Consider the following 18,374-nt stretch of genomic DNA (forward strand, 5'->3'; position numbering starts at 1 on the left):
TGATATGTAATCATCTGGCAGTGCCATGTTGCCCCCACTCCAGAGGGTTTTGGGGCTATTTGTGCTGAAAATTAAAGCTAAAAGCAGTGATGATGAAGGTGGCTCATCCTCCATGCCTGACAGAAGGATGTTGTCTCAAGGTAAATATTTTTCTAGGGCTTTGGAGGAAAAAATTCCCCTTTTGAGAATTTAAGGTCCTCTGTCTCCCACACTTGCAGGACTGTTGATTTAAGATGTGAGCCTGCAGCCTGGCATGTTTGGGAGGGCAGCTGTTGAGCTGTGGTGTGCAGAGGCTGGACACTGAATCCTCCTGTTAAGTGAAGTGACACCAACTCAAGACCATTCTAACAATAAGATCTCATTCCTTTATATTCACTTGACATATTTCTATTAAAGGGATGGCAAAACCAGTGAAACACAGAATTCTCCATGGTGGTTTTATGCCAGGCATAAATATCTACACAGGAGTCTTTCAGGCCTCTTTGCATTCCCAGAGCAAGGACCAGATCTGACTTTGGATTTTTTAAATTTTATTCCAATTTGCTGGTGTGAAATCTGACAGCCAGGCAGATGTGCCTGCCTTGATCTTCGGTGTGGATCTCCTGTTGCACTCCCCTCTGTCTTCCCATGCCTCAATAGGAGAAAGTAAAATTGCTGTCCAGAACCATTAATCACAGCATCTCAGGTCTGTAAATTCTCAGGAGTTTTCCTCCTGGAGCTCTGGCAGACTTTGACCCATTTTCCAAACTGGGTTTAAAGCATATACACGATAGGGAGCACACATGCTTGGAGCATCTGCAAAAACATATGGCAGTTTCACATCCCACTCACCAGTTTCCTGGACAGAACACACACAAGTACAGGCTTTGTGAGAACCAGCACTTTCTGAGCCCTTTCAGAGGGTTTTGCCTCTCATCCCCAAACCACAGCCCTTTCTTGGCTCTCTGAGAGATATCACTGCCCTCCTAATGTGGCAAGTTCTTGAACAGTCTTTCTGTATCCTCACTCTTCCATGGCCTTTTTTTGCAGGAGAAGCTCCTCTGTGGCTGCCCTGACAATCTCTTTCCTCACCTTCTCATTGCTTACAGAGGCGCTGTGTTATCTCTGCTTAATCCCAAATGGTGGAAAGAACCATTTCCAGGATCAGTAATTACATGTCACATATCTTGGGATTGTGCTGGGCTGCTAATCTGCAGAGCTCAGTGCAAATTTTTCCAGCTAAATCTTTTGTTTAATGAAAGATATTTTGCCAAAAAAGCCCTTTTTCTTAAATATACTTTTTTTGAAGCAGAACTTCTAAAACGTTTGGCTGTTGTTTCTGACAACAATATAATTTTTCCTGTCTTATCAACATGTTCTGTGTAAACATACCCACCTATCAGCATATTTTCTGTGTTAGCAACCAAACTTGAGTCCAACATTCCTTCTGCTGCTGCCGAGAAAGCAATAAACCCCACAGAACGGATTTAAACAAATCATGTAGATGTGGAGACCCTTCTGTGTCATTCTGTGCCTGTGCCTATGCTGCTCATGTGGCACATTAGTTTAAACTCTTAGAAACTCCCAGAGATGGAGATCTCTGCATCATCTGTTCCAATATCTCCCACTCTCTATGGATACAGCTTTCCTAAACTCTCACGTCCTCTGTTTTGCTGACAATAAAACCAAGTGGGTCTTGTCCTTCCCCACACAGAGCCATGACCACTGCATCTTTTACCAGATCCCTTTCAGCTACTGTCTACACAAGTGAAGCCTCTCATAGCTGTCCTCAGTCTTTTCTAGACTAAACAAACCCAATGTAAAAAATAATTCCTTACAGGTCATGTTTTTTAAAACCTCTTATCAGTCCTGTTGCCCTCCTCCAGACTTCCTCCAGAGTTTACATCTTTATTTGAAGTCTGGAGTGTAGATTTAAGGCCTGGGCCTCTCCAGCACCATAAGGACCTCCATACAGAGAGTGCTCTTAATATGTCTTCTAATAACAAATATCTTTCTGGCCACAAGGTAGACTTAGATTGGAGTTTGTCCTCTACCAACTCCCCTGGCATAGTGCCAGGACCTTGACCTGATTCCTTATGTGTATTTTTATCATGCGCTTTCTTTTTTCACCTAAGGCTATTTCTAATGCACATTCATTAACATTTAAGAACACTTAAGATCAACCTTCCTCCAAAATTGGGGTCTTCCAGATTGCTTGGTTGCTTTAACCTACTGCTCCATCATCCAAACAGTTAACAGAGATTTAAATGGATCATGAGCAGCACAGACTTCTGTGAATGCTCCTCTCACTCTGACAGTGAATCACGCCTGCTTAATCCTCAAGGGTGCTATTCTGACTGATGGCTGAAAAATAGCAATTATGCTGATAGGGATCATTTCTGATACCAATGGCTGTCCAAAGGAGATCTGAAGCCAAGACTGATACCAGTGAATAAATAACAGGTGAATCCCTCTCATCCCCTGTACTGAGAAACAGGCTTGGGCACCAAGCCCTGAAACTGCACTCTCCTTTTTTTTTTTTTTTTTTTTTTTTATTAGAGGACAGCAGCAAAGCTGGATTATTCATGGCTCTGAAAGCAGGATGGGCACATCAGTATGGCGCTAAAGCCAAGATGATGAGCTAACCAACTTTGTATTGTTAGAAGGGTCCCCACCTACACTTTCACACAAAGGGTCGATTAGCTCATGCAAAACTCTGGGAGGATGCCATCTTTCATTGCTACCAGAAGAGCTTTAATATATGTTAAGGTGCCAACAATTAARTGTTTGTGTGTGTGTACATACAGCCCAGGAGCTGCACACCGTGTCGGGGCAGAGCCCTGTGCTGGGCACAGAATCCACAGCGCCTGCAATGTCCTGCTGCAAAGGAGCCATAAACACTCCATGGTCCAAGTCACTGATGGCAATACTGAGTGTCTGAGTGCACTAAAACACACAGGAATGATGATGCTTCACCCCCCCGCCCCACATGCCACAGAACTTTTCTCAAATTCACTGGGTTTACAATGCTGCCAGCATCAGCTCTATGAGAATGCTGCATGGTCCAAATGGGAGGAACTGGGAAGAAAWTTTTTTTTAGGTAACATTCCCCTTTTCCTCCAATGGTAAAGCTGTGCAGTTCAGAGGAGCAGATGCACTAAGACTGCAGGCAGTCCATTTTTGTGAAGCACYGGCAATGTCCTTGTCCACTTTCCACGTTCTCACAGTGCAACCAGCTAGAACGATCTCTTTATGTCAATTTTATGTCACAGAAAGACACAAATGAGAACGAGAGGAAGAAATCCTCTCTAGTATGAGAAAACAGAAAAAGTCAGTGACACATTTGCTTTGTTCCAATGGCATACCTTATCCTGAGTTAACATAAGAAGTGATGTCTTCTCAGTGTCTTTGCACTCTTCTTCCATGGTCTTTGCTGAAGATTTGTGGGATGTTAGGAATGTCCTCTGCTTCCCATTAGCCTAACAGTTACCTGGAACAGATTAGAAACACACTTTTGACAAACAGAACAATGGATGTCTCCCTGATATATTTTCTGACTACAGCCTGAAAGCAGTCGCAGACACAGGAGTGCATCACCAAAATGTTTGTTTGCAAATAGAACTTTCTTTCATCTTGCTTATATGGGGAGACAGCAGTGACTGTAGATAGAGGATTTTTCTGCCTGTAAACCTGTACTCTAAGGAGTGGATGCTGAGGGTGTGTCACCTGCATCTCCTCTTCCCAGAGATGTTGGGCAAACCAAGCCCCTGGGAAACTGACTGTAAACCCCTGCCCTATAGCTTGTGGGAAGGAATTACCCCAGAATAACTGGTCTATTTCTGACAAAGAGTAACTGGCTGAATCCCGAAAGATTACATCCCTGTAGAACCTTGCAGCAGTTACGGTTCTGGGAGCTGGGCTCCAGCACAGCCCATTCACCCAGTGGGACTCCCTGGTCTTGAGCCCACCGTGATTCCCCTTTCAGACCCACCAGGACCTCTCCATCACTGTGTGTTCACAGCACAACGCATCAGGTGAGGCAAAGAGGGACTTTGTGGAAGCAGGCAGCTCCCTCTGCTTCCTCTGGCCAGTGCTTGCACTTAACACAGAGTTTTTACTCCGTGGAAGTCTTTGCACCAAATGACTTTTTCCTAATCACTGCACTGCCTCCGTTATCGCCCGCACAAACATTCCCTTCGGATCAACATACCGGCTGGGCCAGGAATCACACAATTGATGTTTTGCTTTCCACTGCCTTATCTAAATCCAGTTACTGCTCAAAATGAGACTAAGTCAACAGACTTAATTGAATGAAAAGGCTGTGAGACAACCTGGAGATTTGTGGCTGTGTGTGTCCGTGCAGGAGTTAATCGCTGAGCAAACACTTTGCCACAAACGGAGCCGAGCTGAGCAGGATCAGTTTCTCCTCAGCCTGGAAGCTCCYGACACGCTGGGGTTGTGTGGGTTATTGTTGGGGCTGGCAGGAGGATTTAGACAGCACCACAAACAATGTACCACCACAGAGAAAAGCTGGGGATGGACAATGGAGCAGGCCATCAGCAAACACTTCTGCTTGCTGCCTAGATTAAGAGATAGCAGAGACCCCAGAGTAATGGAAAAAAATAATTGCTCTCCTGTAATTGCTGCAGTCCAGATATGTGAAATAGCCCTGGGAAACCTGCTGGGAGCAGCAGGTTGCTTATGTCCTTAGCTCCTTCCGGGGAGGCAGCTGCCAGACTCCAGATGTGCCAGTGGTCAGCGCTTGCAGGCGTTACAGGATTTTCCAGACTGCCCAGCCAAGGTATTCCTTCTACAGTTCAGGAGAGAGAAAGTTATGAATGAAACGTGTGGAACAGCCACACTGGGTCAGACCATTGCTCCACCTCACCTCTCCCCTGCTTTCAATGGAGACTGTGAACAGAGTCTCTGTGGAAAGTCCATTAAACCTGAGCAGGGCCATAGACAGAATCTAGTAGTCCCCATAGTGACAGCGCTGCAAAAAGCTTCTCCAGGGMTGCAGGAGGAAAAGGACACAGCCTTACCCTGCAATTACACCTTGCCCTAGCAAAATGGGTGCCTCTTCTTTTCCTACTGCCTGCTCCGCTTGGAGGCCCCATGTTGGCATCTGGAGCTGATGCTGCTCGGGGAGGCTGCAGTGGGAATGTTCAGGTTCATGACAATGGTTCATCTTGGCCACTGCCTGAAGGGAAGCTGAGGCTGCAAAGCTCCTAAAATAGACATTAAATATCTTCTAATACAACATGAGTCACTACTTTCCTGGCTGGGAGGACTCTGTCGGGTGATGGAGAACCTGAATCAGATTCTTCAGTAGACAGTGAGAGCCTGATGGACATCTCAAGGTGWCTTTGCCAAGAGCCATGTAGAGACAGAGCCTTGCCATTTTAGCTGAGGAGCTGAACATGGTTTCCGGCTGGAAAAGCTCATCCCATGCTCCAGAGAGACACCACACCTTGCACAGGCCACCCACTTGTCACCTTGGCTCTAGGCCAAGACATTTGGCTGTAAAAATGCAGCTGTGGTGATGTCCCTTAAAGTAAAGAGGGCACTGGCCCAGCTAGATCCTTCCTCCCAACAGGAGTTCTTGTCCTGTGGCGTGCCACACGAGCAGATAGCACAACTTTTCCAGCAAAGTCAGGAAGGGTGGGAAAGCTGATGAGCTTTGTGTTCAGGTGCATATGGCCAGAGTGCTACGCAACGTTGAAAGAAACTGCTGCTGAATGCCCAGGATTCGGGATACAACAATAACACACAGAGCACTATATTTCATTCCTTTAACAAGTGCTGAATATGCAAAGGCTCCTTTCCCAGCTTCTGTCTTCATCTTGGAAGCTGGGGAAGAGCTGTGTGTATAATTATTTTCAGATGCCATCCACTTTATTGATTATCTGAGCAGSATGCACAAATAATGGCAGCTAATGYCAGAGCAGAGGTCGAATGAAGCTCACTCCCTTCTGGGAAAAGCTGAAATAAACCCACYGTGTGAATGGGTCATTGAAAACAGCCTGGGATATATTCCCTATAATCATTCCTAAAGTTCAAGGGCAGGGGAAAAAAGAGTAAAAAAAAAAAAAAGCTGTCTCTGTGCTAAACTTCTAATATCTGAATGCGCTTAAAAAAACCACTCACACTTTTTTCATACACTCATGGAAAAACACACTAAGCTTTTGACTCGATGGTTTTGTTTTTCCAGCGAGTCCCTTCCAGGCTCCACGCGCCCTCTCACAGTCACGTCTGCTGGGTGAGYTGGGAGCTGACAACTCGAGAGGAGCTCTCTGTGATTTTGCCACATCGGGTTTCAAGTATCAGCTTGAAGCTGGAAGTGCGGCGGAGAGGGTGGAGGGAGGGAAGCAGTGCGAGCTCTGCCAGCACACCTGCACAAGCTTTGGGCTCTCCTGGACACTCTGTGTGCTAATGATGTATAACCTGCAGAGCCTGGCAGCTCGTTCGCTGAAGACTCTACCAGACAGGCTGTGCATGCCTCTGATTCCTCATTTCTTAAAACAAGTAAGAAACTGCCCCCCRCCCCCAGCCCTGTGCTGTAGGTAAATGCCCAGGATGGAAACTGAGATGTGTTCAGCTGGGCAGAGCTTCTACCAAGGAAAGGAACAAATTACAATTTAATTATGGCACTTTAGGTCTATGTAATTCCTCTTATAAAGCAAAGGAAGGAAAAAAGCTGAAAGAAAGGCAGAATTCATTTCAGCTCCAATGTTCTGCTAATTTTTCTTTTCACTATTAGAGATGCATCTGGATCCTATTTCTAATCCACTCTCAAATTTGCTCGAATTAAAATCCCAGATCACTGCTGTGTTTTCAAGTTGAAGTGTGAGTAGTAGCCAAGGTTTATATTGCAATTTCTGGAGTTATGGAATGATGAGCTCCAAAAGCGGAAAGTGTGCTGTATGCCTGAGTCCTGGGGAAAAKAAACCTGCTTGGCATCAGTGTTATTTGGAATTAGAGCCCATTTGTAGGATAAGCAGCCTTGAAGTTCATTCACAGCTACATTTTATGTGCGGTTCTGCCCACTGGAGTTGGTCGGTGTGGAAGAGCAAAGGCCGCCATGCTGGAGATGTAGGAATGGGAAGTGCTATTTAATTATAAAGTCTGGATTCTGGATATTTTTCAACTTTCCGCTGACATTTGAAAGTTCCCCCATTAGTTTTGGGCTTATTTGAATAAGAAATTCCCTTTCTGACTAAAACAGCACTTGCTTTGAAATACCTGTACTTTCTCTATTGCTCCCCGAATCCCAGTCCAGTGTCCTGCTCTTGTCTAAATCCAACAGTCTTGTTAGACTGGAAAACACAGTAGCTGTCATGGAGTTATGAATCCCCATATTCTCTGGACTTTCATCTCTGCCATGACAATTCCCAGCCTCTGCCAGGTGAAGCCAGCCAGCCAATATTTATGGAAAATGAACAGACTAATCATTTCCAATRGCGGGCCATGATTATGATATAATTGCAGCAGTTTACGTTGACATCCAAGCAGACGGATACAAGCCAAAACACTGGAATAATGGCTCCACCCATCTATCACCCAAATGTAAACAAGCCAGCATGGTTAAAAAGAGGACTGGAAGTCAGGGCTGGGGCGTTCTCCTACAGCTGTGTTACGGTGGAATAGCCAAACTTCCACACAACCTTCCTGCCAGGCAATTCATCCAGCCCTAAACTGACCTTACCTCACACAGAAAGTTCTGCCACTTGTCTCAGTATCAGCTTCTTTTTAAACAGGGCTAGAACTGCACTAATGTAAATAAGAGCAAGAGATTCTGTTTTGGAGATYGGGTGTTGCAGGGTCATGATTTAAACCTGTTTAAGTACCTACACTGCAGCTCAGTGCAAGCCATGGTTGGCTCTGGTGTTGTGTGTACACGTTTGGACAGAGGAACAGCTGCAGAAGGAAAGGGAGTGCTGAGAAGAGCCCTGAACTCACCCTTAAAACTTTCTCCTTGCCCCTCTCCAAGTTGGCCTAAATTCAACTAAATTCAACATCTCCAAATGACATTTCCAGTAAATTCACAAACCTGAACAAAACAGCATCTGCTGTTTGTTGAGGCACCTTTGCATGCTACGACTGATCCATTCCTCCTGGTACCATCACCTGGAGAAAAAGGATACTCAGCTTCCAGTTCCCACTCCTAAACACAAGACCAGCATGGCCTAAGCATTGCCTGGGTCTGTCTGTGACTCTGGACACCACAAACCTCCTCAATGGGGTTGGCTCAGAGGAGGGARCTCTCGTGGAGCCTGGGGCAGTTCACACCAGTGAGGCTCTGGCCTGCAAACACTTGCACCTGCAGAGTGAGGACAAATAAAGGCCCTTGCTCTGACGTGTGCTGAGCTCCAGCCTCCTAAGCTGTATGAAATCCCACTTCCTCTCCACTTGTGCTAAATGTAAAAACAGAAACAAAGACACACACCTAAATWAACAGAAAAGCAGAGAGCAAAAGGGGAGGGAGGCCCTGGTGCACGCCAACTAGTACAGAGAGATGTTTTCTATTTGCGGTCTTCCGCATCAGACCTTGCCACGTCACGTGGACCAGAATGTGAGTGGGAGACTTGTTGGACGCATTGGCTTTACAAATGTCTCACAATTGCAGAAACACCTGCTTTACATTATTTTTTTTTTGCTGGTCCACAACAAAATTCCTCCCTGGTCAACAGTTCTTAGCAGACCTGCTTTCTTCCTTCTCTGTGGATGGCTCAAATCACTGGTTTCTAAATCCTGGGCCACCACAAGACCACATTGGAACCTCCTTGAGTAGGAGGGTGTATCAGAAGGCAGAAAAGCCTGTTCTGGTCAGAATTGTGCCAAAATTTTGGCTAGAGGACTGAAGACACATGAGGCTGCTCATGGCCAGGTGGGGGGAGCGGGCAGAGGGGTCACCCAGCCCAAAGGGACCAGTCTGTCAGACCCATCTGTTTTCAGCATGAACTCCCCCAGCCCACACCTCTGCAACTCACACCACTCCAGTCACCACAAGTTATTGCTCTTGGTCTCCACTGCTTCCTGTGAAGCTGGAATGGGTCTGAGACAGCGTCCAATGAAACCAAAGGGAGCCTTTCCATTAACTCAATGGGCTCTGGATCATGCCCAACATCTGTTTGGCCCTCTCTGTACACAGCACAGCCAATTTATTCTTTATCCATTCCCGGGCCTCTCTCTCCAATAGCATCCATATTTTCCCTACTTATGGTTGTCATTAGCCCCACTAAGCACCATCCCAAGAAGGAGATTGCCTGTGTTCCTTTGGCAGCTGATCTCCTGGTGTGGCACAGCGATGAGTGCTGCYCCAGCCCCTTATCATTCCAGCAAGGCTCTCCTTTCTTCTCGTTCAGGTTTCCAGGACATCCCTCTGAGCTGCCAAGCTCTTCCTACTCTCCCCTTCCCACCATTACAAGTAATGGACTGGTTGTACCTTCTTTCTAGAGAAACCTGGTGAAGAATCAATGCAAAGACCAAACACCAAGGACCAAAAGCCTGTAAGACATCAGGACAGCATTGCCAGAGCAGGGACAGGCTCTCTGAACAGGCATTTCCCACCTTGGTTGATGACAGCCCAGGCCATGAGTTCCCTAGAGAGCTGGAGCATGAGGAAGAACAGCGAACAGGCAGGTCCTTTACCTTGTATTGGAGTCCAGGGCTGCAGTTAGAGACCAAGCAACAATTCTTCAAACTGTCTGTATCAAACATATTCATGTTGGGCAGGACCCATAAAGTTCATTGAGCACAATTCCCCACCTCCTCACAGGACAATTTAAAAATAAACCATACAACGACAAGCATYATCCAGACACTCCTTGAACTCTGACASCCTTGGTGTTGTTACAACTTCCCTGAGTGTTGTACTTCCTGGCGAATTTCTTCACGATCTCCACATCTTTTCAAGAGTGTGTTTATGTGTTGTGCCAGCTCACAGCACTTCAGTTTCCAACCACTCCCACCAAATTTGTGACTCACCTTGCAGAGACTATGGGACTGGGCACAAGTCTTCCCTTGGTCCCAGAGTGACAGTGACAGCAATGGCCTACGWGACCCCATTGCTCCATTCACTGAGCAATTCACAGGATTAATTTCTTTATGACTTTGCCAGCCCTTGAATTCCAGTATCTTGTTTTCAACTAGCACGCATGGATTTCCATGCTGTGACATGCATGTCATTGCTGAGCAGAGCAACAGCCTTCGCTCACAAGCCAAACTGCTTCTTACAGCAGAAAAACAAGTCTCCAGTGCAAAATCTAGGGATTCTTCCAAGCGCGGAGCTGCAGATTCTGGGCACTGCCATTGCCTAAGTGAGAACCCCATGCAAAAATATCTGCCCAACATCCCCCCGAAATCACATGAGTTTGGAAGTGGGASTGTGCTGCCTGAGGCCAGCTGCTGGACTGGCAGGCTGCTGGCACTGTGCAGAGGCACATCTGCATGTCAGGCAGTTACTCATTCCTGCATACTTCCCTGATAAAATCTGGATTGCCTAAAGCTGGTATTTTCACTCCAGTTTCCTTATCAAGGTATTTACCACCTCCTGTCTGTGTCTTGCAGACTGAGGGTGTTAAATGCTCCCTTATTCTCTCCGTGCACAGGGAGCTGGAGCATGAGGGAGCTGTCATACAGGATGGGATTTCTAACCCCACCRGAGCAGGCAGTGTGTGGCTGCTGGCCTGGGCTCCATGGGATCTCACCCTATTTGTACCTGGCACGTTGCTCTTTTGATCCTTGCTGTCTTCCTGGAACTGGTGGATTCCTTCCTGTGTTTCAGAGTGTTTGTGGTGGTGTTTTCTGGTAGTCCCTGATAACATTTTAAAAGCTGTTGTGTCCTGTGCAGGGTTCTCTCCTGGTGTAGCTGTTGTACAGCTCTGGGAATAGAAGGATAGTTTGGGATGAAGKTCTCTCAGCAATAACAGAAGTGTATATAGAACCTCAATACATGCCCAGAACATCTTTTTCTCTCTAAAGCAAAAAGCAGRTCTCTGTCTCTTAAATACCCATACTGAGACAGGCCCTTGATCACAAGGTAAGGTGTACTTGGAATTTTGAGCAATCCCTTTCCAAGAGCACTCCACACCTCTTTTCCACCCATGCTGATACCAATCACCTATTTTAGCCAATGACTCTCACACCCCTCTTCCCTTGGGAGAGCATCACCTTGAACCCTTCACAGGGTGTCCTTGAGRGCTCTGCTGTTCCCCTCTGAGTTTCATAAAAGACCAAAAAGCAGGACATGTTCTGAAGCACAGTATCTTAAAAATTCTTAATTTCCTTGAGGAAAAATACTACTGAATTACTCATTGGGGAAACCTAAGCAACAGATCTGCTTCAGTTTGGTTTCACAAACATGGGAAATATTTCACCAGTTTAAGAACWGCATTTGTGGAGATTGATCAGCTGGGTTCACACTGCCTTGARGAAGGATGTAGTTTATTTTGGAATGCTGAATGTACAAAGCTGTCCTTGGCCCATCCTGTGAGCATTATCCTGTAGGCATAGAGCTTGTGTCAAACAGACTTAAAAGAAAAGAATCAAATGAAATACAAATTGATTTCAGAAACGATACTAAGCTATTTTAGCTGAACCCCCCCCAACATAGAGCTTTACAGACTTCATAYAGATACATCTTTCTGTATAGTAAGATTTTCTTCAGGCATTTTTGCTCCTTTTTGAATTGCTGTCTGGGATGAATTTAAAAAATCATAACTATCACATGGGGTAGATTCCTACTTTGAAATTTCTGTCTTGACATAGGCTGGCTAAAGGAAGTGACATGTCTCCAGCTGCTCTTTCTAGAGAACTGCCCAACAGTTGCCAACTTGAGCAAACCTGGCTAAATCCCACCACTGCATCTCCCCATACATGAAATGCTGTTGGGATGCTGGACAACACTTAACATRAGCCAGGAAAAAGAGCTCTGCTTCAGTGTGGATCCCCTCTGCTGGCAGATGTCAGACTTGGATCTGAGGTTGTTGTCCCACTTGGCAGTGTCCAGCCTGGCAAGAGCATTCTGAAGGAGAGGGCAAAGCAAGCCACTGGCAGCGGTCCAGGGGAGCCAGGCAGGGTTCACAGGCTGGTTTTCCCCTCCCTCTGGTGTTTGGACAAGTACACGTTGAAATCAGAGAGACTGCTGTTATCTGTGGTGGTGTTAATTAGGTGCCAACTGCAACGAAGACAGGATGACAGTGAGTGGGCTTGGGACTGTATCCTGCCTCCAAGCTCTAACTTCCTCTGCATCCTCCCTCCCACTGGTACMAAGTCTAGCTAGGCTAAAACCAGCTCGAGATGTGGYCATTTGCTGCATTTTCTCCTCAGAYTCTCTCAGGAGCTGCAATTTTTTGGAGGTGTTGTGCACCTGCTGCAACCCCTGYCTGGGTGCCCAGAGCATGGCAGGGAGCAGCCCTGAAACCWATCAAGCCAGAAGTACAGAAAGCAGATGCTTTTGCCCTGCCTTCCAACCTCCAGAGACAATGCATGAGAATAAAACRTAGGGAATGATGTAGTGTGAGAGAGTAACTCAAAAATTACTCCTGTAGTGAAGAAACCACATAATATATTCAAGATGTCAGAGGTTAGCCATGGTGCATGTGAATCATGCTGCAAATACCTCACCTTTAACTCTGCTGTCGTAATTAGATTACAAAGTTTTTATTACGGTTTTAAATTCTGCCTTTATAGGTTGCTGTCCAGCTGTGCACTTAAATCTGGTTTTATCACACTTTCTGAGCTCATCACATTTAATTCTGCCCCTACAATGCTGGATTAACTCTAAGGGTCACTGAAGTCAGAAGTCACTCACCCTTGCCCTACTAATGGATTCACAGCAGCCCTGCACGGCCGAGGAGTGATGTGTACAGTAACCCAAATTTATCATCGGGGCGGAGGGGAAGGTGAAGGCAAAGGCAAAGGGGGGTGTTTGTTTATTCACTCCTCTGCTGGGTTCACTGTCGGGACATTTGCACTGATTACTGCATCCACGAGGTGTTGTTTACTCCTCTTGCAGGAGCCTGTTGCAGTGCAGCCTACCCAGCATGGCTCTGGGAGCTGAAAGGGAGAATATTTAAGACTCCCTGGGAGAAGGGGAAGGCTCATCAATGTGGCCCATAAGACCTTAGACACCTAAGGAACTGATCTGCTCTCTCCACCAGAAATCACACCCTGCTGCCCCACCTGCTCCTGCCAGAACTCCCAGTCCTGGTATTTTTTAGGTCCCAGCTCTGATGTTGAAGCAGTCCCAGAAGACTGAAAAAACATTATTTTTTTTATTCTAAGGGTGGCTTCTTGTCATTACCTATCATCAAGAAAGCAGGACAGGGCATAAATGAAATTCTTCATCTAAACAACGYTCATCCCCAGGTTTTACTTCAAACTGTTTTTATTCTCTCACCAGCAAAGATCAGAGAGATTGGTGTTAGATACCGCCAAAACAAGATGATTCACTGGTGTGAAAATATCATCCTGTAAATAAGCAACTAAAGGGGAAATCATATTCTGTTAAAAAAAAGAACAAAAAACAAACAACCCCAAATCATGGAGAAATAAGGTGCTGAAGGYCCAAGTGACTTACATGAAGTCACAGGGAGTCTGAAAGGGATCTGGAAAATTAAACTTGCTCCAGTGGAAAGGTAATTTCTCTCTTCCTTGCTGAGGAATACTTTATTAGGGCAGACCTGATCCAGAGATGGATCCCATGACTTTAGTGGAAAGGGGAGGGCAAACTGAGGAATGCCATGACAATTTTTGACCTCTGTCTTTCAATGACTAGACACATTTTTGGAACCAAGGTTAATAATCTTCGGCAATATACAACCTTCTCCCTAGGAATGTGTGGTGATTAGGGCAAAGAATTTCACATGGTCACAAAATATTTATCTCAGAGTCCTGGGCTTGTAAAATACTCTATTTCCTCCATCAATCGTGTCCACGTGGAGCTGTAACYTAGTAGCTGAAACAAATAAAACCAAAGTAATATTGTTTCCTTTTAAAATATTTCACTTAATTTGTGGAAGAGGTTTGGGCTCATTAAATATAGGCCATCTCCCATGAGGGCTTTTTCCTTTTGGTCTCCAAGCCCCTGGCCCGATGCTCCGTAACATGGAGAGCAGCACGTTGCTCCTTGGCACAGTCCTGCTGGAGCTGCTCTCCTGCTCGGCTCGACAGCTCCTGGGCAGACAGAGCTCCCTTGGCCCAGCAGCTCCTGATGTGCCACTGCCCTGAGAGGAACAGTCACTGACAGGAGTTTCCTCCTTCCCTCTCCAGCTCACCAGGAACCTCCACTCCTTGCTCCCATGGAAAGATGTGACTGTCACAATCCCTCTGTTTATTCTGGGGAAATGACAAGATGTTGACTGCAACCAGAGGTGCAAGCAAAGCCCAGCCCTGAGCCAGAGTCTACCTGAAGCTACTGTGCAGGCATTTGGCAGCTTGTGGTGGATCTCAGATGGTTCCCTGCCCCTCCAGAGCAAGCTGTGAATCAGGGTGACATCAGGAACTGTTGTCTTGTCACCGGACTGTAGCAGCTCCTTTCCCTGAGCTAATTTCAATCACAAACAGGGACAAAGCACACAAGACAGAGGTAAAGAGCAACCTGGAGCAATGGTGCAAGAACAACCCTCAGAAGACATCAAATGATTCCACATGCCTTTCCTGGGGAACAGAATTCTTTCTTCTTCACTGGGGTATCTCTTGCAAGTCCACTCCTCTGAAAGGTTGCACCCTCAACCACTACTCTCTCTAAGCAAACCCAGGAGAAGAGCCGGTGATTCCACAGTCCCTTGCAAATTCCCAGTGCTGCGTGCTCAGACCTGGGAAGTGCTTGTGCTGCGGTGGGTCAGAGGCAATGCCAAGCTCCAAGGGTGGGTGATGGAAGGATCTAACCAAAGGGGATCAGACAAGTCCATTTTTGCTGAAGTTAGAGAAAGCTTAGGGCAGAAGCTGAGTTTGTGACCTTCTCTGCACTGGCACATTTCACAAGGCAGTAATGCTCTCTTGGCACCAAACATCCCTCCCCTCTCCACCACTACTTTTGTGGCTCCAAATGCTCATCAGGTGTCCAGGATAGATGTTATGGTATGCACCCTTCTGCACTGTTTAATAAGTACTTTTCCATAAAATTAGAACCTRTGATCCCTCTCYGAGTCTCTCCTCTCTTGTGGGCTMAGTCACACTGGAGAATTTATGCCARTGTTRCCAGGCAACAACCAAACTATTCATGAGRGCATCCCAGTCAAAAGGAGCTCAGAAGCTCTCCCAGTGCTGGGTCAYTCCAGTTCTTCTCAATGGTTTTGTTCTCCTTCTAAGGGGGAAGCCACATCTGGAAAATTACTGATGTCCTGCTGTTCACTATGGACACCACTGGGAACTGGCATATGGTCTTGTAAACTGTGAATAGATCTACAAAGTAAACTCTCATTATGACCTCTCTCRAGGTCTTTAGAAACACATTTACCCAAACTGCTATGATTATATCCAAATTCTTTCATTTTGGTAATAGCAACATTTTCCTCACTCCCTCCTCCTTTTCTGATCATAATCTTGTTACTCACAATAGCGAATTAATCCCATAATTCTCTTTTCTCCCTGCAGACTCAATCTCTGGGCATGAACACTCTCCTCCAACCAGAAATCAGTATGAACCATCAGCTCCTCTGTTTGGGATGAGCTGAACCTGAGGTGTGGGGCTTTTCTGGACCATATGAAAAAGTCACCATCATCAGACTCTCAGTAGCATCATCATCATCAGTGTTGTTACTGCTCAGTGTYGTTGGAGCCCCCCTTAGATATGACAGTCCAGACCAAGCGTTTAGATGCTCATCACAGATGCTCAAACATCTCAGCTCAAACAACATGAGGGCAGTCCTTACCCTCCATAGCCTGAAATATCTCTGACTCTCAGGACCCAGCTCAGTTAACTGCCTGTCACTGCCATTTCTCTGCKGCCTCTCTGTATGATTTGAATTCTTCCTTCTGCAGCCTCTGCGATCACCAGCACAGCTGTACCAAATTTCTCTCCTCAACACCCAGCAAAAGCCCAGAATTGCCATCACTCAGCTCCAGCAAACTCCAAGCAACTGATTGGGATGACAGTGAGGTTTTGCCCAAAACGTTGTCCCCACCATAGAAGCCATGGGAGGACTTGAGTGGAAAGAAGATTTCTGYCCCAAGTATATTTATTCCAGAGTASAGTGTTCTGCTYCAGGCAGGCAGTCCCAGATGACTTCAAAAGAACTAATTCAGGATCACTTCTGMGCTGAGAGGGAGAGCTGAACCTGCCAACTCTGCAGGGGCCAGTTTAGGAACTGCAGCACCTGGGAAAAGGCATCTGACCACAGCAGGGTAACTCGGCCTAAGTAATTCTGGCATTCTCTGAGACAATGTACAAAACTTCCATACCTGTCTGGGAGCTGTGCTTTGCTTCTATCAGATCTGTAAAGAATCATGGGATGGTGTTAAGTATTTAAAATGTTATGATTGCAACAGAATATCCTGCTGGGATGAATCATGGGAACCAAAGAGGTAAAAATATCCAGGAGCAGTTCCCTCTGCAGTGTCTATACAGGCATTTTCTGGATCACGTTCTCCAGGTATGTTAAATGGAGACATAAACGAGCATTTGGTTTGAAGGTCTGAATCATTTGACTTTGATAAGATTTCATCTTGATAAACACAGAATTGATTGACATCTCATATTTCTTGGGTTTAATGAGCACATAACTGCACTTTAATTGGTTTAATTATCAGAGCATAATATTGCAGGTATGTAATGCAGACCTGTAATATTGAATTATACAATATATTATGTTTACCATACATCATAAATTACAACATTCAATGTAACACAGTTTTTCATGAGAATTATTACTAGGATTATCAGTAGTGAATATTCAGGGACATGAATAGAAATTTCCTTTAAGTAATGTCTTCAGGATTCAGCCCTCCTTGTACAAGCTTCTAAGAACAACATTCGTCTGAGGAAAATGTGAAGGCTGTGAAATATGAAATTATTTCTAGACTAGGGTGGGATTTGGCTTCAGAAAGCTCAGGGTCTAAGTTCCTCCAAGATGTTTAGGCACCTCACTCCCATTTCAAATTTCCATGTTTGCGTCAGAAATACAGTTTTTCCTCTAGCTTTTTCCAAGGCTGGCTCAACGCTCACAGCATTTTCTCAAGCTATTTATTGTCCACATTTTGGAAATTACTGTTAACAGTCCCCCAGCGTTTTCCTGCTATAATTGTTTGGATCTCTCCAGTGACACAATTAGCAGCTGGGAGAAGGACCTGAGTGTGGAATTGTGTCTTGAATTATCTTTCCATTGTGAGCAGGGATGCCGCGTGCCCAGGCAGTTATTACACCTGACAAGGACAATGTATTTACAATGGCTGTTTATACAGGCTAATTCCTTACAAAAATACCTTGACAGAAAGTGCTCCACCTCCCTCATGTTCCCTATCACAAYTGCTAATTAATATTATTGTGCTGAAAATGATCCTATCAACTAAAGCCTCTTCTGTCATAACTGCTGCTCCCTGCCCAGCTATGCCTAATTAACCTGCTGCTGACTCACTCAGCAGGAAGGATGTTCAGCAGACCTGGCCTCACTGCTCTGTTTTACAGAGTCTGCTCAGCTCAGCATGAGCCTCCCTGAAGCTGCCCCRGCTGCCTCCACTCCACTCCTGCTGCTGACTCAGAGTGTAAAAGCCATAGTCAGGTTCCTGGTAAAGYTCTCCTTGGTTTAGCTGCTCAGTAAAGCTGGCCATACACATACATTTGAAGCCAAGCACCCTCTGATTTCCCTTTTCCAGTCACTCAAGTTAAAATACAGCTGTGAGGGCAAAATTATTCTGCAGGACACTGCACACAACAACTGCAGCTGCTGTGAATTTTCTATGTATTTGTCAAACTAAAATGATATTTGCATTGCTGGCATAAATAAGACCTGAGCTTCAAAGTGAATCCGAGTGGAATTGCTCTGCATATCTGTTCTCTGGGAATTGTGCTGGGGACTGGGAAGGACAGTGGTGAAAGGCTGCCATCAGCCCCAGAAGGGTCAGGTTCAGTGACCTTGGGCTTGTCTCTAGGTGTGTAAGAATACAACCGAGAGTCTAATGGGATTGTCAAAAGGACATTACTCACCCCTCAGGAGGCCACCTCCTCTGCCAAAGAGCTCCTGCATGGCCCAGCTAATATTACAAAACCTCCGTGTTCTTCTGGTTGTCATCTGTTAGAGAGAGATAATTACAGAGGTGCTAAGAGGATAAATGTAGTAAAGTCTGGAAAGAGAAAAGAGCAGCGAGAGAGATGGGGCATGAGCAGCTGCTCTTGTCTCAGGCATGTCCGGGTGTGCAGTGACACTGATTCCAGCCAGCAGGTAAATGACACA

General features: G+C 45.8%; 1 long non-coding RNA gene across 2 annotated transcripts in view; it reads right to left on the reverse strand.

Annotated features, from left to right (window-relative positions):
* The window catches only part of LOC130583424 (uncharacterized), a 114,482-nt gene that overhangs the window by 6,126 nt on the left and 89,982 nt on the right, over positions 1 to 18,374 (reverse strand). For both annotated transcript variants that reach the window (XR_008966423.1, XR_008966424.1), the window contains exons 3-5: positions 18,128 to 18,212; positions 10,700 to 10,862; positions 3,345 to 3,469 (exon numbers count right to left, since the gene is read on the reverse strand). This is a non-coding gene — a long non-coding RNA (uncharacterized LOC130583424). The remainder of the gene's footprint in view (positions 1 to 3,344; positions 3,470 to 10,699; positions 10,863 to 18,127; positions 18,213 to 18,374) is intronic.

The sequence above is a fragment of the Malurus melanocephalus genome, unplaced genomic scaffold, assembly GCF_030028575.1.
Source record: "Malurus melanocephalus ecotype Western Australia unplaced genomic scaffold, MMel_1.1 scaffold_13, whole genome shotgun sequence".
Classification (NCBI taxonomy): Eukaryota; Metazoa; Chordata; class Aves; order Passeriformes; family Maluridae; genus Malurus; species Malurus melanocephalus.